The sequence below is a fragment of the Hirundo rustica genome, chromosome 1 (assembly GCF_015227805.2).
Source record: "Hirundo rustica isolate bHirRus1 chromosome 1, bHirRus1.pri.v3, whole genome shotgun sequence".
In the NCBI taxonomy this organism is placed as follows: Eukaryota; Metazoa; Chordata; class Aves; order Passeriformes; family Hirundinidae; genus Hirundo; species Hirundo rustica.
The window spans coordinates 33,611,804-33,632,734 of record NC_053450.1 but is presented as its reverse complement, the minus strand read 5'-3'; the positions used below and the strand labels follow the sequence as shown (position 1 = coordinate 33,632,734).

At 42.4% G+C, this 20,931-nt stretch overlaps 1 protein-coding gene across 4 annotated transcripts in view; it reads right to left on the bottom strand.

The window, feature by feature from the left end:
- The window catches only part of NCOA2 (nuclear receptor coactivator 2), a 187,518-nt gene extending 167,685 nt beyond the window's left edge, over positions 1 to 19,833 (bottom strand). Inside the window, exons 1-2 of one of the 4 annotated variants that reach the window (XM_040075201.2) lie at positions 19,706 to 19,833; positions 9,798 to 9,877 (exon numbers count right to left, since the gene is read on the bottom strand). The gene's annotated coding sequence lies outside the window, so the exon portion shown is untranslated. Of the gene's footprint in view, positions 1 to 9,797; positions 9,878 to 16,658; positions 16,671 to 18,096; positions 18,116 to 19,664 lie in introns of those variants that run through there. The other 3 variants (XM_040075429.2, XM_040075279.2, XM_058419665.1) reach the window with 3 other exon arrangements.
- Positions 19,834 to 20,931: the final 1,098 nt, after the last annotated feature.

The following is a 20,931-nucleotide window of genomic DNA, read 5'->3' as shown; positions in this document are numbered from 1 at the left end:
AAAGGTGCCTAAGGCAACAATACATTCAATTTTTGTAGCTGACCCTAATCCAGCCTAAATAAATAATTTTAGCTGCCTGCTCAACACAACAGCAGAAGCTTAGCCCACCAAGAGCCACAGAACCCGTCACAGGCATGGCATAAGAGTGGTTGATATCACCTGATATCCTACACAAATCAACAAGACAGAACTAAAAACTGATACTGCAACCAGTACAAATTACACAGCAGAAAAACACACACATAACTCCCTCCCCCCAATTTTTAAATTAAAATATGCAATAAAAATTCTCATGTTGTGCAGATACGCACCCTCACAAAAAAACATGTTACATTAATTTTTCTCCTCCTCAAGACAGTCTGTGTAAGAAAATACCAGTTCCCTTTTAGTGACTTCCTTCCCTGACAGTGGTAAGCAAAATCAGTTAAAAACCAATAAAACACAATGTTGTTTTTACATCCAGATAATGCAAGTGAAATATTAGCAGGAGGAGGTTTGACCCAATATTGGATTTTACATTTTCATCTTTCCTGTACTGCCAGTTAGCTCAAACTTTCTGCAAGAAACCTTATTTCCCTTCTCAGAATCTTGTCTCTTAAAAAAAGCCCCTACTCCCCCGAGGAAATTCTAAGGGCAGGTTCACAGTCATCCCTCCTCAGCTTCCGCAATACAACTTGAGTAAAAATTATTTACACAAGTGTAACAGAACTGAGAACAGCTCATTTATGAAGAAGTTACCACTATGCTTATACAGCAATATTTCCACAAAATCCAAACAGTAAGAACAGTCTCCAAATCATGTCAACAGCAAGAAAGCATATGGCCCTTCCCACTATGACATAAAGTACTCCCTAGTGGGTTTAAATTTTTCAGAGTTCAATTCTACCACTTCTGGCCACTTTATATATAGTTCACATTTTTACTTCTCAATTGCTCTGAGATATCAAAATAGGTCTCATTTTAATCTTTTCAGGTTTTTAAAAATACATCTGTTCTACAGGAGGAAATACCTCCCACCTTAGCAATAGATTTGGAAAGAAAAGATGGCATATGCAGTGGCAACCATGTGAAACTTTAATCGTATTACATCTTTGTAGTCAAATGCATCCATTTAATTACGGACAATGATACATCTGATTCAAGGAGCAGAGCTGTGCCTATAATGAATTTTTGATTTCAGCCACTGAACAGGAAAAACACATATTTTAAAACTGTTACAAGTTGTGCAAATAGTCAATTCACCAGGAAAAAATGCCCTTGTTTCAGATAGCTTACTTCACGTTGAAGTAGGGTAAGCTATTCAAAGCATTAAGAACATCCACAAGGGGATGTAACTGCTAAATATATCTGTGAACGTATACCTTAGCTTCCTTTGCAGTACCTTGTCTGAGAAGAAAACCTTTATGGGTAGCAGACAAATAAATTACATCTATAAAAGTAGGCAAGAGAAGAAACTACTGTCCTTTACTGTAGGACACACAAAACAGATAGGATGCTCACCTCCAATGAGGGAAAACAGCGAGCAGCCCAGAGACAAGAGCCACCTCCTAAAAGGCAGGAGACTCAAAAGCAAACCTCTGCTCTGAGTCAGGAGCAGTGCAATTCCCTCCTCCATCTTGTTGTGCACCCACATCCCGGCGTTCAGAAGGCGGAGGCACGCTGCTATCCACCCTCCAGCCTCTCCCTGCTTCAGCAAAGATGGCTGCATCCCCGAAGTCCAGGCCTGCCGGTGCGTTGGCAGGCACAGCTCCCGCAGTCATCCCAGCTGAAGTGGGTGACGCTCTCGGCCACAGCTGTAAAACTCTGGCAACCTGCCCGTGCCCAGCTCGGCACGATGGGGAGAGGCAGGGCCACCCTGGGCCCGGGAGCAGCCAGGGAGCGAGACCAGAGGCCAGGAGGCAGGGAGCCATCAGCTGTCCCTCTGCCCGGGGCACAGGCTGTGCCCTGAGATGGTGGCCCTGCAGGAGCCCTCTCCTTGCACCCCGCAGCAGCCCCCGCTCAGAGCTGCACCCACTGCCACACAGGTGTCTTCCCTGTGGCTTACCGACTGCTCAGTCTTGCTGTGACTCTAGCCTTGAAATCCAACACTTTTCATTTCAGAATATCCTAAGTGAGCCATTGTAGCATGTCTGATTAGCAGGGACTTCCCCCGCCCCCCTCAATGAAGATACTTATGAAATTCCAGCCAACTCATTAAGCTAGCCAAAAATAAATTTTCAGTAAGCAATTCCCCCTCAAAATACACACACACAAGTAAGTCTTACTCTCTAGAAAGTCTCACAACCATGGTTCAAGTTGTCCTGACACAAAACATGGGACTATCCCAAAGCTTTATGAGATTGTATCAGAAGACCACAAAACTGTTTTCCTGGAAGCTGGGGGCAGAAGGAAATAGCTCAGAAACCGAGTGATGAAGCAAGTAAGAGGACGAGTAAGTAAGAGGCAACTTTGATAACAACTGTTACTGGAATCAAGTTCAGCAGCAGCAGGCTGTCAGGTTTTTTCTTCCTCTTTAAGTGCCCACATTACCTAAAACAGGACCAGAGTACCATATGCATGGTTCCATGCCTGAATTCAAAAATAAATACATACTATTGTGAAACATATGTGCCATATACAAAGCATATTTGGCACTAACCAACTAAGGCTGAAAATTAATAGAACAAATCTATTTAACCATTTAGGTTGTGGCACATAGCCTGTGGTCTGTAGTAGCGGTGGTAGCATGGCTGGGGTGTGACTGGGGAAATAGCAGGTGATATCTCATATAAGATAGCCTGGTTTGGGGTAGTTTGGGTTTGGGGTTTTTTTTGCTTCCACAGATTTGTATCGAGTATGTTTTAAGTGTGGCAACAACAGCTTGACTCGCTGGTATTGGTTCCTCAAATATTTTAATGCTGATGTAGTGGGTTGACCGTGGTCGGACGCCAGATACCCACCAAAGACCTCTCCCTTACTCCTTACTGCAGATGGACAGGGGAAAGAAAGTATAACGAGTTCATGAGCTGAGATAAGGACTGGGAAGGATCACTCACCAAACACCATCACGGGCAAAACAGGTTAGAATCAGAGATATTAAGTGAATTTATTGCTAACAAAATCAGAGAAGGCTAATGAGAAGTAAATTGAAACCTTAAAAACACCTTCCTCTCACCCCTTCTTCCTAGCTGTGCCTTCCTCCCAAAGAGGAAGAGAGGGAATGGGGGTTATGGTCAGGTCATCAGCCCTTGTCCCTGTCATTACTCAGGGAGAGCAATCCTTCCCCCACTCCAACATGGGGTTCCTCCCATGGGAGATGGCTCTCCATGAACTTCTCTAAAGTAGGTCCATCTCAGCAGCAACAGTTCTCTACAAACTGCTGCAATCTGAGTCCCCCCCATGCGCAACAGTCTTCCCCAAACTGCTGCAGTGTGGGTCACTCTTCCATGGGGTGCAGTCCCTCAAGGCAGGCTGTTCCCCTGTGGGTCCTCCACAGGGTCACCAAAAACCTGCTCTAGCATGGGTTCCTCTCTCCATTGGTCTGCAGGTCACTGCCAGGACCCTGCTCCAGCATGGGCCTCCCACAGGGTCACAGCCTCCTCTGAGGCACCTGCCTGCTCTGGCATAGGGCTCCTCCACAGGCTGCAGGTGGGTCTCTGCATCCCCATGGATCTCTGTGGGCTTCAGGAGCAGAGCTGCTTCACCATGGCCATCACCATGGGCTGCAGAGGAATCCCAGCTCTGGTGCCCGGAGCACCTCCTGCCCCTCCTTCTGCACGGACCTCGGTATCTGCGCACTTGTTCCTCTCACATATTCCTACCCCGCTCTTCTCTGCTCACAATTACAACTGCGCAAGGACTTTTTTTTTCTCTTCTTAAACGCTATCTCGGAGGCGTTGCCACCATTCCTAATTGGCTCAGCCTTGACCAGCAGCACATCTGTCTTTGGCACAGCCTGGGGCTGGCTCTGCTGGACAAGGAGGAAGCCTCTGGCAGCTTCTCAAACAATCTGCCCATGACCAAAGCTTGGCCATGCAAACCCAATACAGCTGATCAAGAGCCTAGAACTTGGATACTTACAAAAGAGTAAGGTCACGAGGAAGGAAAGACTAAAATCACAGTCAGGGACAAGGAATTTTTTAAACATTAGGAGTCATGCATCAAGCTCCACGTACCATCCGCTGCAGGTAAACCCACCACTGGATACATTCTGGAAGTTACATACTGTAACTCAAGACAGAAAAAATTTTACATTAATCTGTTCAGCAGGACTAAGCAATAAAAAAGCAGTTAATCAGGATCTGTGAAGAGAAGCCAAGCAAAAAACCACAACTGAAAACTGAAAGGCCATAAAAATTAACCCAAGTGAAATTTCATGTGTTGGCCACCTACTTTTAGAGAAATGTTGATGGTTTTATCCCATTTTAAAATACTATTCAACTGTGTCACCATACAGTCGTTTCAAGCTCATGACCTGAAGAAAGAAATGCAGGGAATATTCTCACTCTCTTAAAGCAGTAAAATAGATACCTAGAGATTGAAGGACAAAGGAATCCAAGGCAACAAGAAATCTTCAATTCAATGTGTTACTTGTAAGGATAATGTTTTAAAGTTTAAGTGAGAACATTCCAATATAAACTAAGAAAAACATGCTGAAAAGAACATGAATAGAAACATTTTAATTCCTCCTGACACTACTACAGCTACCCTCAAGGAAAAAACAAATTGCAATACCTACTATAAAACTAATTCTTTTCTCAGTTCTAATTTTAAATATTCCTAGTTTGCCTATTGTTGTCATTTTGAAAGATACAAAGTCTGGTGTACAGAGAACACTGCAGTTTATTGATTTGGGATCACTGAAGGAAGAAAAGTACTGATAATGAAAAAAGGCAAGAATCTGGACCATAAAACAGATGTTGGAATAGGAGAACAGAGCATATTCTTCATTTATCATGGCCACAGTTGCAAACAGAGTTTTAGCAACACATTTACACACCAGCAAACACTGTGTGAAGAAGAAGAGTGTCAGTACCCTTTTTTGGTTGTGGTGAGATGACTAGAGGAGGTTTCTGTAACATATCTGAATAGTTAGAGCCCCGCACAATGATACTCACCAATCTTTCTAAATCATTTGCATAATACTGAACTTCTGTGACTTATCTAGGACCTTTCATCTGAATTTTTCGACATCCAAAGTTTGTTTTAAAAAGAAAACCTGTAATTTCTTGCCAGTCCAGTTAATATAAAAGTAAATTAATCAGAGAGAAACACATTGTACAATGCTTTATATTATAATCATCTACAAATTTCCTTACACCATTACAGCAGATAAGTCTTCTGAGCCTATAACATACCCACAATGCGGTATTAGAAAAATTCACCCACTTTAATGTACACAAATATCCATGAACCTCAAAGTATTGTACTATAATGCTGTCAAATAAACAGACTACTGGAATTCAATTTCCAGAAAGCCAAGGCAAAATCTACTGGCCTTCATCTGAAATACCAGTGTCATTTTCAAGCCCTGTATTTAATTAATACTATTTACTGTCAAGAGCCAAGCTGTGTAAATATTTCATTCTTCCCAATTCAGGGACTAAAGGCAGGCCCAGAGGAAAATCTGCCCAAGTAAATGCATCTCATCTTCTTTGATGATGCAAGTGCTCAGTTGTCCTGCTCTTGACCCCTCTAGAATTCCTAGGCTCCAATACTGGTGATACAATATCATCAATCTCTATATAAAATATACATTGATTTTCCACAGATGATAATGACAGCTATTCCTTTTGCTAATGCTAATACAGTATAACTTTGTCCATATAAAAAGGTTCCTATCAAGGTAAGAAATGAAAAATCTTAGCAAAGTCCATTACAAAGTCAAAACCAATATTTAAGAAGTGAATAAAATCAAGTTAGCAATCCCATTTCCTAAACATTTTTTATTTATCTCACTGAAATGGCAATGTTCAAAATAATCTTCCAGGACATAACTACATACAAAAGGCAAGCTTCAATCAATTGAATGAGTATCTTCAACAGTCTTGGATACATATTAAGTTTGGTTCCATCAATGCAGTAAAAAGTTCACTGACAGAGCACTCCATTTAAATCCGTTTACAGTAGGTAATGAGTTTTACATATATAAGAATAGTTTAATCCAGCTTTACAATGAATTTGAACATTGTGGCCTCAAAACTATGGAAGTATTTTAAAAGTACTTTCATTACTAACAAATCTAGTTCCGCTAGTTGCAAGCACAAGATTTCTCTCTACAGTACTCTAGATTTTCATAAAATTTAAAGGAAAGAATTGAAATATATTACATTTGTGTAAATTTTTCAACTTTTCCACAAAATAATGTTTTTCATAAACTCCCAGTTCCAATTTTAGGAGAAAAAAGCTTTTAGGGTGCAATTGTATAAATCTCAATAGATGCTCATTTCCCAATACTTCAGTTCTCATCGTACCACCCACGCAGAACTTCACTCTCAGATTAGGAGTATCATTCTAACTCTGATTACATTAAATTCACCATAATCAAGCATCCACTTTTACAAGCATCTTCATAGGCAATTCATGTTAACTAATGTCACTACTGAACAGCGGTGACTGAACACAGAATAATCTTATCACATTTCATGCAAAACACAACTCCCCAGTTTTGAGGACCAGCAATGAAAACACATCCCCTTTATTTATCACAAACCAATTCAATATAGATTAAGTATCCCTCACAGAGAAGAGCAGATTCATTAAAGGTCACACATACCTATATTTTATTTCAGCTTCTGTGGGAATTAGGGCACTCCGAACTGATTTGAGTTCTAGGTAAGCACCATTTCACCCCCCATTTGCAAGCTCACAGAAGTGAGCTCTGCCTTATTCAGGTTTGATACTTGGAATATGCTGTGAGTTCCTTATTTGCATCCTCAAATTAGTACCCAAGGCTCTTAAAAACTTGTTTTGATATAAGGTAGTTTTATTTTCAGTATTGCACTTTATTTTCTGACAGCATTCCCTTTACACAAGCATGTATTAGGAGAACACAGTCAAAAATAAGACATTTGTCAGAATTTTCTGTATCTACTACAGCTGTAAACAACAAGGACTATAACTCAGAATGAATAGACACACAAATATTTTCTATCACACTTGACACTAACTACAACACAAACAACAATGAAATCACTAGAAAGTTAGATGGAAACAGACTCTCCAGATCAAGAGTGACAGAAAACTGAGATTTCTCTAATCTATGTTCTCTGCTGGGAAATATTCCTTACAAAGCAAACCACTTCATGAGAAACGGAGAGAGAGATAAAGTTTTCTGGCTGGTAAATTTTAGACTGAAAATTAAAACAGATTTTTTAATCTGTTTGGGTTTTTTGCAAGTCTAAACTTAGCATAATTTTAATTGCATCCCCTTTTTTGATACCACACAGCAGCTGCTTCCCACTACCTCAACTAACATGAAAAAATACACCAAATAAGCCTTAACTAGCAGTTTCATTTTCCAAAAAACTTGATACAATCGTAGACAAGCTGAATGTGCACAATTTCAGTCAGAATCGTGGTACAGTCTCCCAAGATACAGTCAAAACCAACATCTGTAATTCCACAAGCAACACTTGTCAAAAGCCAAGGCCAGGATTTCTTAAATGACACTCCAATTATTGTATCCTTCCAACACTAGTATAATTCCAGATGGGTATACTGGTTAAAATAAACAGCTACAGCTCTTTGATCTTGCAACAGAGAAGGTGAATGTGCAAGTATGTCAAATAATAGGACTGAAGCCCTGGACACTCAAAAATCAATAGAAAAATTTCCAAGGATTCAATGGAACCAAGATTTTAAACTACCCCTTGGCTTATGGAACCTACTTTTGCTGAACTGTCCATAATAGGAACACAGAGATAACCACCCACTTTGAAACAAAAGGATATTTTGAGTGAAAACTACCTTTCTGCTTCATCCTTGCCCTATAAATCCTTTTGTGATACCCGTTTTTTACAGTGGTTTATGCCTCAATGTCATCACTACAGACTCCACGTGCAAATATTCATGTCATATTTGCTCTTATTAAAGGTTTTGAACTTCCTAAACACAGCAACTGTGTTTTGGTCATCATCTGTGTAAAGTTACCAGATTATTTTCTATCACTGTATCAACCAAATCTATAGTTAGACAGGGTTTTCTTTTTGCTCCACATTAATTAGGAAAAAACCACAAGCAATTATATGGAAATTGCTTTTTATTTTAACATTTCCCTAATGCATTCGGTTTTTTAATCGAAAATTGAAATTGAGACAACTGAAAACAAACACACGATCAACTTGACAACAAAATTTCATGTTCTCTGTAGAGAATCCTGGCAATGACATTTTTCTCCTTATTACACACACCTAATTCATTCTGAGTGCTATTCAGTAGGAAAACACTATTTTAGAGTCCTTGCATTTTTTTAAACAATTTCTTAAATGATTACAAAAGCAGATCATTATTGAGAAGACCCGCACATTATGATTATGCAGTTCAGGTAAGTAGTGTAAATAAGTAATAATTAATATGGTGTAAGTAATAAGTGTAAATAAGTTATAACATTTCTGTGGGTAAGCATTTTCAAGTTAATATAAACCAAAAACAAATTATTAACCAGAATTATAAACTTCATTGAATAGAATAAACTCCAGAGTGTTTTACCAGAAGTGAAAAGGGGAAAGACAGAAAAAAAGCAAAGAAAAACAGCTCAATCTGTTTTCACATTCACTGATGCTGGAAAATTAGGAAAGTTTAAAGAAAAGCATTGTTAGTTTTGCAAAAACTGCTGAACACAATTAGCAAAAGAGGAAATGATACCTGATGTGGACATACATAATTTTACCCATATTTGGTTGGTATTTTATAAACAGTCAGCCACCAAACAACTAAAAACTCCTTCAGCAGGCTCATTTCCCACCTCTATATTTAGTGTAAAAGCCTCAAAAATACATATTTCTGACCTTAATAAGTCACTCTATGTGTTAAAAGACAACATTTATTCATGAGTACACTGAAAAGGTTCTCACATAAAATCTCAAATGCGTATTTGTTGTAAAAGATTTATACCGAGTGAATATACTGGTATTATCAAACATACCTAAAATAAAATCACAGCATTTATACTCTACTTTCTTTCACTGCACTACCAAACTATTATTAGTCTGCATTTAAACAATCCGCAGGGGTCTCTTTTTCTAATTCTCAGTGGTATTATCCCTTCTTGAGAGCAGAGTTAAACAGGCACAGCATTGCCTGATGGAGTCATCAGACAGTAATTCTTGAGCAACAAGCAGTTTAAGTCATCAGTGTCATTATACCAATTTCAACCCTCAATTCAAGTAATTTATTAGTGCACAGAGTTGGATGGAAAACCTCGTATTATTTCATATTCAACCTTCGCCATAAGACAGACCATAATCAGCACATCTGAAAAACGTCAATTCCTTAGTTACAGTATAAAATATCAAACAAATCTAACGAGAAAGGCTGAAGGGTTCAAGTGATACTCTTTCTCAGCAGAAAGTCCCATTTCTGGTCCTGGCACCAAAGCAAGGACCCTCTGCTTCCATAACCAGTCTCACTATTATTTTCAAAGTTTCTAAAATATCAGTATCCCCACTCAGTGTGCAGTATCACAGGTTACTTACAAGCAAGGTTTGTTCTGCTGTATCCACACAATCAGTTTAAGATATCTAGCACCAAACTCCCCAGTGAAGAATATAAAACTGCAACACAATCCAATGAAATGCAACAGGATATAGACAACTCACCAAGACTCAGCGATGCAGACAATGATTTCTAGGGGCTGTGTATGCAGGGGGCCTCACTACTCAGACACATCTCAAGCATGCTAGGAACAAATTTGAGAGAAAAAATATTAGTCAGGGGTTTTTTTGGAGATGGTCACAGAAGAACAAAAATACGATGTTCAGCACATTGCCATTTTAAGCATAACACAAGGAGGGAAACACAAACTTTGAAGAGCATTATCTGCTCTTCCAGACACAACTACAACCCCCTTCCAGCTGCACAATCACTCCAGTCACACAGCTTCCTCTCTACCTGCTGCCTACTGCAAATTCACAGTGATAGCAGCTAAAATGTTTACATTAACTTACACAGTACACAGCCTCTATTTTCACTACAGAATCTGTGAGAACTCTGAAAGTGCTTGGTTCCTTTTTTTGGTTGACTGCTTGATCTGACAGCAAATTAGTTTCAAATCTCTAAAAAGGAGAAACTGGTGTTCTTTCAACCATTATTACAAGTTGCATGTACAGAAGCATGTTTCTTCTCTCAGCCTCTACTCACAATACTCCTGACCCAAGTGACAAGCGCCAGTGAACAGAAAGCCTTTCACTCATAAGGAGTCCCATAAAAACAGTAAAGAGTCCCATAGAACAGAGGCCACACATTGCACAGCAAAATAATTTCTTCAAGGGAGGAGGAGTGTGCCACTGCCCACACAAATATTTCACCTGGATTTCTGTTTGTAGGTCAGATAGCATTTATGTCAAATGTATCCAAACAAACTACCAAAGAAGTGTTTTCTACTTTCCTACTCTGACAAAAAGGCAGAACTTAAAGCAAATGAAAACACAAATAAAATGAAAGATACGCTACAAGAGTCATCAGGAAAAAAAATAAACAAAAAAACCCCAACAAACAAACAAACAAAAAACCCAACACAAAACCCCATACTAATTATGCTTCAAGAGTAATAGAATTTAGAATCAACCTCTTTCTTTGTCATTTCTGCCATCTTACAGAAACCTTCTTCAAACAAACTCTGCATAAGTTCTTTCAGTCACAGACAGGATACCACTACAGAAACAGACTATTCAGGAGCACCACTAACAAAGACATATTCTTATATAAAATATACACACAGAAGATAAGACTACATTATTTCCTCAGGAATGTCCAAAAAGCACACAAGCTCTGTGGATCACAAACTCGGGGCTTTGAGTGCATCCTTGTTGACAGAAAAAAATCATCTTGTCTTGGAGTAAGATTTTAAGTAAGCCTCTAGATCTTTTGGCAGTTCAGAGAGATGCCCAAGAGAAGTCACAGACTCAGCAGCAGATGGGGGCTGCAGCCCCAGCCCACAGTGGGGAGATCTCTCCCCCTGAGGAGCAGTAAACAGGACACTGCCTGCGCCAACAGGAGCATTTCCCACCCATCTCCTGTCTTTTACCTGCTGTGCATCAGTGAATGAGTACTTCCATTTTGTTTCTTGACAACTAATATGTCTGCTCACTTTCATTTTCCTGCTGTTTTTCCCCGTTTTTGCTGCTTTTCCTGGTTTCTGTGGCCTCCAATACAGCTGCTAAGGAGTCTGTACATAAGTTCTGTGGTTTCTGACCATTACAGTAGTGTCCACAAGGCCCCCACTGGAAAGGACAAACTTTGCTGATTTTGATTTGTTCCATTCATAAAATGTTCAACAATAATATTGTCTGAAAATAAAGACATTGTAGGTATCACAGTAGATGAAGCTACCTTTGAAACACAAAAACATGACTAACAAGATCTTTCTTCCCAAAAAATACCTCTTGAATCATAGAGCAACTAGCGACGGGGTCGTGTACCTGAATAGTTGTACTATCCGGTATGTTTCTGATATATTTCTCTAACTAAACTAGACCGTCAGTGAAGAAAAGAAGTGATGAAGATTAATATGGACAACGAAATTAAGTTAGTCCTTTGCCTTCCCTTCTCGAGCCCATTCTGGAGGCAGAAGAAAAAGCAAGCCAACCCGTGCATATGCAAATTTACACCCAATCCCACAAGAATTAGGAGCATCTTGGGATGACCCTCAGAACTCAAGGGAAACTACTCTTGCATGAAGCCAGGTCTCACCATGGTGTAACTCTGTTAACAGTGGTGCACCAAGGCCCACATGAAGGGCAGGTCACTGCCTTCATGAACGGAACAATTCACAAAGACATTACCTACAATATAAAAATGGAATACACCACAGCCACACCTGCCATTTTCCAACACCACTATCCAATCCCCCATCCCACAAAGAGTAAAAGAAAACTGTTTTAAAGGTCAAAACCCCTCAACTAAAAACAATTGATATGGAACAGAATAGCACACTGACTGTCTTCTGACTTCAGAACACTTAACATCTTTATTTTCTGTTTGTGCACAGTCACTTCTTTCCCTTCTGGTCTCTGTTCCAGGTACCCAAGATGCATTTACCTCCTTGGCCCATAAAAACTTTGTTGTGAACAAAATACACAACATCAAGGCTACAAACCACAGTTAAGCTGACAGGGATTGAGAACTGCCACCTTCAGACATATTTGGAAGAGATGATCCACAGAATGCAAGCTTAGTGAGCATGAACTTGGGGAGCTTAGTGAGGCTTTTCCCATCTACATCCAGTCTTCAGGTTCCATCATTCTTAAACTAAGAAGAAAAGGAGCCACAAATGATCTCACCATTGTGCACTTATCACTAGCTTCACACAGAACTGTAGCAAGAAAATATTTTGAGGCCTCATGAAAAATTCAGCATCGTTGTTGCAAAGCAATCCTTAAAAAAAAAAAAAAAACCAGCAAAACAAGCAAAAGTATGTTTGCACTGCAAATGCCAACAAAAATTGGCAAGCAATTAAAATAAAAAACCTTTGAACTATGCTATTAGAGCTACATTTTATAGCCTGTAAAGTATCAACAAGTTAATCTCTTTTTGCACCCAAGATAATGGCAACAACTCTTCTGGACTCATTTAAAGAAAATATACATCTCTAGCTGTAAATTTTAATTATGGGGGGAAACAAAACAAAACAAAACAAAAAAACCCCACAACAACAACAACAAAAAAAAAACCCCACACCCAAAGATTCAGACTGGAAGAAGAGCTTTTCTCCTTAAGAATATAATTGAAAACTGGAAATTATTTATTTATTTCTATACAATCAATATTCCTCCATGAAGAATCTATTTCAGAAAATGGATAGAACAGGATGAGAACATTGTCCGTGTATCTGGAGACCAAGGTATAAATGAGAATAGGAAGTGAAATTAGTTGACACTAATCACATATATTTCTCAGAATATATAAGTAGTTGGTCAGCAGGTCCTGACAATAATTTTGAAAGAGTAAAGAGAAAGGCCTGAAGAGCTACTTTATGAACTCTAAGCATGGTATAAGCAGAACAAAGAAAAATAATCTCCACTGCAGCCCAGATGATACTTGAACTCTCAGATTCACAAGTATTAAAGTTTATGACCTTGGGTCTTCTTAGGGTTTGGGTTGCTTTGTGTTTTTTGGTGGGGTTTTTTTTGTTGTTTTTTGTTTGGTTTTGGTTTTTTGTTAATTTCTAATTCCAACACACAGGCATATGATACATTTGTAAGTTCATAAAAATATGTGTAATAAAAGTGTCAGTGTATACTCTCAAATTTATTCATAAGCAGACTTCCCTCTGTTCTGAAGAAATTTTATTTTTAAATGCAGTTTAGTATCTCCTACATAATCCATGAGGTACAAATAGATGACAAACTGCATTGTTTCTAATTGGAGTGATTTTCTTCAAAATCCATGGGCCAGGCTCATTAGAGATCAATACTGACAGCAATGAAAAACTAAATCTGTTCACACACAGATGAATTACAGCATAGGCAGAGTAAGAGTAAAATTCCATAATAATTCTGACTTAACAAGCAAAATGTTCTTTCACTTTCCATGCCCATTCTTCAATCCCAGGCTTCTCCACTGAGGCAGCCAATAAAGCAGCCAATTGTGATATGCCCACTATAAATCCTACCCAAGAGCAACAATATGTCTTACATAGCTCACTAAAAAAGCATCAAAATAGCAACTCTCAGTCAACACTACAGCAGATATATGTTCTCACTATGTCCCCTCATAGAAGCTCATGTGATCCATACTACCTAAGATTTATGGCTAAATCAACACATTCGGTAGATATTTTAATTAATTTTTCACCTATACTCTCTGCCCTTTCATTAATCCAATAAAGGTTTCCATGTAATGGGGACTATTCTAGTAAAATACAAGTTTTCCTTTCCAAACAGAAACCAACTTCTTGAAGTTCAAAAACAAAGAGAAAAATGTAAATAGGATTTACTGAGGACACTGTATCTTAGCTGCAAAAAGCAAATGCACATTCCAAAGAAGCTTCTGAATATCTAAGTAATGGGAGCACACTCACGGAACAAGTGAGATTTACTATCAGTTGTAACTGCTAAAATGAGAGCAAAGGAAAAATAATATCTGTCAGTAACTGTATTAATGGGAGATTGTTATGGAAGCCTTTTAAGGAAATGCAAGACTTGGAATAGCATAATGATGAAGCTGCAGAAGAAAAAAAAAATGCGCATATTGTTAATATGTTGCAGTATAGCTTCAGACATTTAAATTAATGAACTAATTTCAAACTTCAAGATGTCAGGCACTCCAACGACGATACATTTTCCATAGGAATTGTTTCCATTATATATCCATAAAACCCTTAAATAAAATTTCCATTAGTCTTTAATTTGAATAACGTGCAATTTCCACAGAAAAAGATTGAAAAATCATAAACAGTTACAAAATGCAGTGCAGCAAATCTACTACATTCAAGATCTATTTTTCTAACTATTTATCAACTCAAAATAATTGTATAAAATCATCAAAAGTATTCCAGATGCTCAGGAGAGGAAAGGCTGTTCTAGGTAATAGGTAAATGCAGGACTGAATGAAAGAAAATTAATTTCTTCCCCTCATTTTTCCATATAAATGCTAATTCTGGATATTCAAAACACTGACAAAATTGCTTTGTCTTAAAACTGTCTAAAGGATTCCCTGGGCTTTTTTGTCTTGCTTTTTTTTTTTTTTTTCCCCCCTCTAATTCTGTAGCCTAAATTGATTAAACTATACAACCTGTCCTTTTTCACGTCAGATTTCTACTTGGTATGTTTTGAAAAGGCTAAGCTACTGAATCATTAAAATAGGCAGTGTTTGCATAATGTAAATACTGCTGACAAACTACTAATTGCAGAACTGGTAAGATGCCTTCGTAATATGTAACCACAGATGTAATATTAGAAATTATTCTTACTACTCAAAGTTACCATTTCAGCAATACATATGACTGCTTAAAATGCTATTCCAACATAGAGCAGGACTCCTGGCAACTGAATTTTATTCCCTGGAATCATAAAATATTATCAAAATATTATCTATAATAAATACATGAAATATACGTTATCTAAGCTCCATTATCCTGACGGGTAAAAGCCAAAGAAGACTTCGGTAAGGTTTAAATTCCCAAGAGAAGAAGAGCTCAGATCCTGTCTGCAAGCACACAATGGAATCACAGCTGACGATGCACATCTTTTTCTGGATGTCTCCATATGCTCAGGAGGGTTTTTTCCCCTCCTCTCCCTCCCTGTTTCTCCCTCTCCGCCTCCCTTGCTCCCAGGATTACATTGAAGAATTTGTCATTTTCTGCTGCCAGAAGTGTAAGAATGTTTTAACAACTAACAAAAATAAAGTAGTGCAGTGAACTTCACCTCATTTAAAAATAAAAATACGGGATCCTGCCAGAGTAGCTGTCTGTAACTAAGTTAACTAACAGCAGAAAATGGGTGGATGAATGGATGCTGTTATATGCCTTCTACAAAGTAATTATCAACGTTACTCTGTTCTTAGTTTAAAATGCTGTGTCACACAGTGGAGTATAGACAGTAACAACACATTTAACCTCTGACCTCTAAAGCCAAACACGGACATAAATGAATATTGAGCATTTTAATGCCTATCAGAACACTGAAGAAATGTGTGGAATTTGTTAAATATACCTACTTGCATGCAAACTGCATTGTTCAGAGAGGCCAGCCACAGCAAATGTACAAAAACTGAACGTGGCAAGAACAGTTTTAGTTCAGCGTTCCCTTTCCTCAATGCACAATCTATTAGTGCTCGGCAGACAAAGAGAGTTACGTTTGTATTTAAATTTGGTAGCAGTCTTTGGTTCGTCTTTTTCTTTCAAATGAACTGACAGCATCCTCAAGGCTTAGACTTCTTAAGCCTCTGCAATTCTGGTGTCAGGTGCTAGAGAAACTCCAGCTGAGCGCAGAAGCCCAGATTTTGCCAATGAGACGGTGACATCAGCAACAAAGGCAAGGAGCAGAAGACAGTGGGCACTGTAGCAGCAGCTGGCTCGCTCACTGACTTTGTTCTTCCTGCTGCAAAATCTGGGCCCCCTGCAGATGGGCTAGCTCTTACTGGTTTTTTTTGGAGGACAGAAGGAAAAGTTGGGAATGCCAACACTACAGAGGGTTTACATGCCTCTTTCAACAGAGCCTTTCAGCCTTCTAATGAGCAAGCTACACCCTAAATGATTATAAAACCATAAACAGTATTCCTAAGTAATTAATTTTTACTTCAGAGTCTAAGTTTAATGCAATATACTGCACTATATGTGAATAAATCCCTTGTTTTCCATTGTTTCCACCAGAAATAACCTTTATTTTGTCTCTCAAATAACAAAATTCCAGTTTAAAAACTTAAACTGATTCCAAAAGTACCATTCTTGATGGCAATAAAGTATTCCTTCCTCATATGTCTTGAGTTTCAAATTTAGCACTGACACCACCAGGACATACCATGAGAAATTTACACACTTAGTAAAGAAGTGCCTTCAGACATTGCAGAGATACTGAAGAACCACATCAGACATGGATTCTCTCCCTAGTAAAGACCACAAGCCTGAGAAAATACAAAGTTGAGAAATCTTCAGGTTTTATGTGAAATAAAGAGTACAGTGACTAAAAAGATGAGGTGATTGAAGCATGTTTTACATGCATTTATTGCATAATGCCCATCGAGATAAAAATATTAAAAATAATGTGATTCTTCAAAATACTGCATGTTAAAAAAAATGAACCTTTCTTCTTAAAGTTGTAATCAACATTTTTGAAGGTTGAGTCCATGAAAAAGTATTTTCCTCAAGACTGTAGATAACCAAGATTTCCTATGAACATTAAGCTTCTCACACTCGTGAATTAACCATTTGGGGACAATTTACATATGACACAACAGAGCCAACTTCTATGTCCAGTCCCCAAAGAGCTGTTACCACAAATGCAAAAGTAAGGGATACAAATGCATGAGTGTCCATATGTGCCTGCATACACATCTGTACACGGAAGTATGTGCAAAGCTGGTATATCCTATTTGTGACACCACTGCTGACGTAAACAAACAAGTGTTCTGGAAAAAAGTAGGAGGCACCAAGTACATACCCAAAGTGCAATAAAACAAACAGTTTCCATCCACTCTAATCTGTGTTTAAGAAAACAAGATTTCTGCTTTGGGGTGTAATATTTTCGGTATGACATTAAAAATGGTATACAACGTGGTAATTTCTCAGAGAGCATCCAGCACTGGGCAGCTTCCTGCCTTTGGGCACTGCCATAGGATTCCCCCACGAGAGGAGCCCACCAGGTGGCCCAACACTGTCACTGGGTTATAAGGAGCCGGGAAATTAACTGACTAGAGTAGTTTTTATAGTTCAGTACATAAAAAAACCCAAAGGGATAAAATCCAAATGACTGCCTTCAGCCACGATGGCAGAACAACAAAAAAAATGCTTTAAGTTCAAAGACTGGCAGTTTTAAATGCTTACTTATTTACAGTGGCAATAGAGATCTGCTGTAACTGCTATAGCCAGGCACTATATGCTTAGCTCAAATTATACTTAAACATTATGGGTTGAATTCTAAAGCCTATTCACCTGCTTCTTACTACTCTGAGGAGGGGGAAAAAAAAAGAAAAAAAAAAAAAAAAGGAAAAAAAAAAAAAGGAAGAAATATTAAAAAACTGATTATCATCGAACAAGCAGCCTGTTCTCCTTTCACAAGGAGACTCTCCTGGCTAAATTACAAGTACATTTATGCAGTGTCCCATATAGACACACTTCAGACCAAAGTATACAGGCCAACTCAAACTAAGTACATATCATGATATACAGATATCACGACTTCCTGGTGACTACAAGCAATCTCCTTGCCTTTTTTTTTTTTTAATTTCCTTCCCCCCCACCTTTTTTTGCCAAGGCTCTCGAGCAGGTTTCCCACAAACTACACGGCCTGAACGCCCCTCTCCGGCAAGAGCAGAGCGCGTTCCCCGAGCCGGGGGAACGCTCAGGCCCGAGCGGCGGCAAAGGAGCGAGGGGCAGCGAGGGAGCCGAGGGACGCGGCTCCGGTTACGCCTCGCCCGGCGGCCTCCGAGCCGCGCGGTGCCCGCGGCGGCGCACACGCCGCCCTCCGCGGAGGCGGGGAGGGGCCGCGCACCCGCCCTCCGCGGAGGCGGCGGGCACCTCCGCACCGCCCCTCCCCCGCGCCTCACGCGTGGGGCTCCGCTCGCCGCGGAGCGCCCCGCCCGCGGCCGCCGCCCGCTGCGGGGAAGCGGGAGGGAGCGGAGCGGCACCCGCCCAGGGACCCCGGCCCCGCGCCCCGCCGGCTGCTCTCCTCTTCCCCCTCCTCCCGCCGCCGCTCCCCGCCCCGCGCACACACGCAGACACACGGCACTGCGGCGGCCGGGCCCCCACCCCTCCCCGGGCCGCGGGGAGGCGGCGGCCGGGCGCCCCGGGCTGCGCTCGCACGCAGCTGCGACGCCCCGCCGCCCGCCCCCGCGGCTCGGCTCGGCCCGGCCCGGCGCTGCGCGGCGCGCACGGGCGGGCACAACCCCCGCGCAGAAAGTTAGAGAAGTTGCCCGCTTCGCCCCCTCCTTCTCCTCGCATCCCCTGAGAGCGCGGAGCGGCGGCGAGGCGCCCTGAGCAGGGGGAAGGGGAGAGGGCGGCGGGCGGCTCGGTCTCTGCCCGTCGCGGAAAGGGGAGGCGGCAGGCCCGGCCCCGCGGACGGAGCGCGGAGCGGCCCGCGCCGCTGCGCACCGAGTCGTTGTCAGCCGGGGAAGGGGAGGCGGCGTGCGCCGCTCTGCTCCCCAAATCACCCCTTTTGTCATCGGGGAGAGATCCTCCCTCAAGTTTCGCGATCGCTGCGCGGTGGGGGCGAGGGGGAACGTCCGGAACAGTCCCTTCAAAATCGCACCCCGCTGCCCCATCCTCCTCCGGCCCGGCCAGGGCAGTCCCTGACCCCCAGATCGGCCCTTCGCCTTTCCCGGTTCCTCGCACTTTCCGCCCCCTCCCTCCCCCCACCCCCCCCCCCCCCCCCCCCCACAAGCCAGGGGCGCGGAGAGGCGGCACCCGACCTCCGCCTGGCCTGGGAGCAGGAAACCGGCCCCCTCGGCCCGGCAGGGTGGGGTGCCCAATGCCCCCCTCCCTCACCGAAACAGGGGGACGTCCCGGAGAAGTAACCCCGCGCCCCCACCCCCCACCGCTGGGCGCGGGGGTGCGAGCACGATGCCCCGGCGAGGGGCGGCCCCGCGGTCCCTCGGCTCCCCACGGAGGGGCCGCAGCCCCCGCCCCGCTCCCCCCGCCGCCGGCGCGGGGGAAGCCGCCCTCGCCGCGGCCGCGGTGCCGCCCGCCAACGCCGCCCCTCCGCGCACCGGCGCGGCCCCGGGCGTCCCCCGGCGCTACGCGGGGCGGCCGGGCCGGCGCGGGGGGCTCGGGCACACCCCCCGCCGCGCCGGGGCCGTGCGGGAGCCGTTACCGGGGTCAGTGCCGTCTCCCGCCGCCGCCGCCGGCGCTGACCTTCGCTTTGTAAGATGAAGCTGAAGCTGGGGCTGCGGCCGCCATGTTCCTTTTTAATAACTGCCTGCTTGTTTATTTCAATGGAGACCCTCCCACCGCTCGCCCTCCTCCTCCTCCTCCTCCCCTTCTACCCAGAGGAGGGCTGGACGGGGAGGAGGCAGGGGGAGGCACAAGTCACTCCCCCCTGCCCCCCGGCACAGCGGCAGCGGCCGGGCCCCGGGCGGGGGGAGGCCGGGCCGGGCGGCAGCGCGGTCCGGGGGCCGCCACCGCCCCTCGCCGCTGCCGCTCGGCGGAGCGCGGGGCTGCTCCGCTCCGCTCGGCTCCGCGCCCCGCCCGCAGGGACAATGGCAGCCGCCCCGCTCTCAGCCCTGCGCGGCGCTCCCGGGAGCCTCCTCCTCGGCACACGAACCGGGGAGAAAGGGGAAGGGAAAAACAAAGTCCTTCGCCCTCGGAGGGAGAGACTTCGGCTGTGGCCCTTTGCTGTCCGCCCTTGGAGGAGCCCCGCTCCCAGGCGGGACCGGAGTAGTCAGCCCTCTTACTGCTTTCAGTGGCCCATATTCACGAAAACAGGGAAGCGAGGCGGGGGAATACAGTCTTATTTCCTTTCTCTGCCTCCGGGGGAAGAAAAAAAAAAAAAAAAAAAAAAAAAAAAAAAAAAAAAAAAAAAAAAAAAGACATACTCGCTGAAAATCGTGTCAGCTGTATCTCACTCAGGGGAGCAAGAGGATTGAGATGCAGGCTTTCCCTAGATTGGAGGAGTGAATACATGAGTTAAAATTTGTTAAGGGCGGGAGGGCGATTGTTAAACATTGCCCTTTAGTTCAAGAAGCAATCCATGATGCAGAAATCCTATCTTACAAGAAAAGCTTTACGTTTTCACACGTATTGATAATGGCGAGTTGTCCTTTACACTGCAACAGTCCTTATTTTTGACATTTTCTAGCCTGGATGTGCAGCCCCAAGTTGTTCTGTAGCTATCTGCAGATTATATATTGTTCCTGGTGGTATAGCTAACTCTGCTTGCAATTAGGCTCGTCCAATATTTTTTTGATCATAATCCTTGTTTTTCAGATGGTTATATTTTGCCCTACTGTGCTGCATACAATTTCCCATGCTTGTTTGACTTCATTTTTTTTTTAAAGCTGTTTTCTTGCATTGGGCAAAAATAGTTCAATTGTTTCTCCAAAAATTAAAGGAAAACTCTTTCCCACTATCCTCCTCCAAGT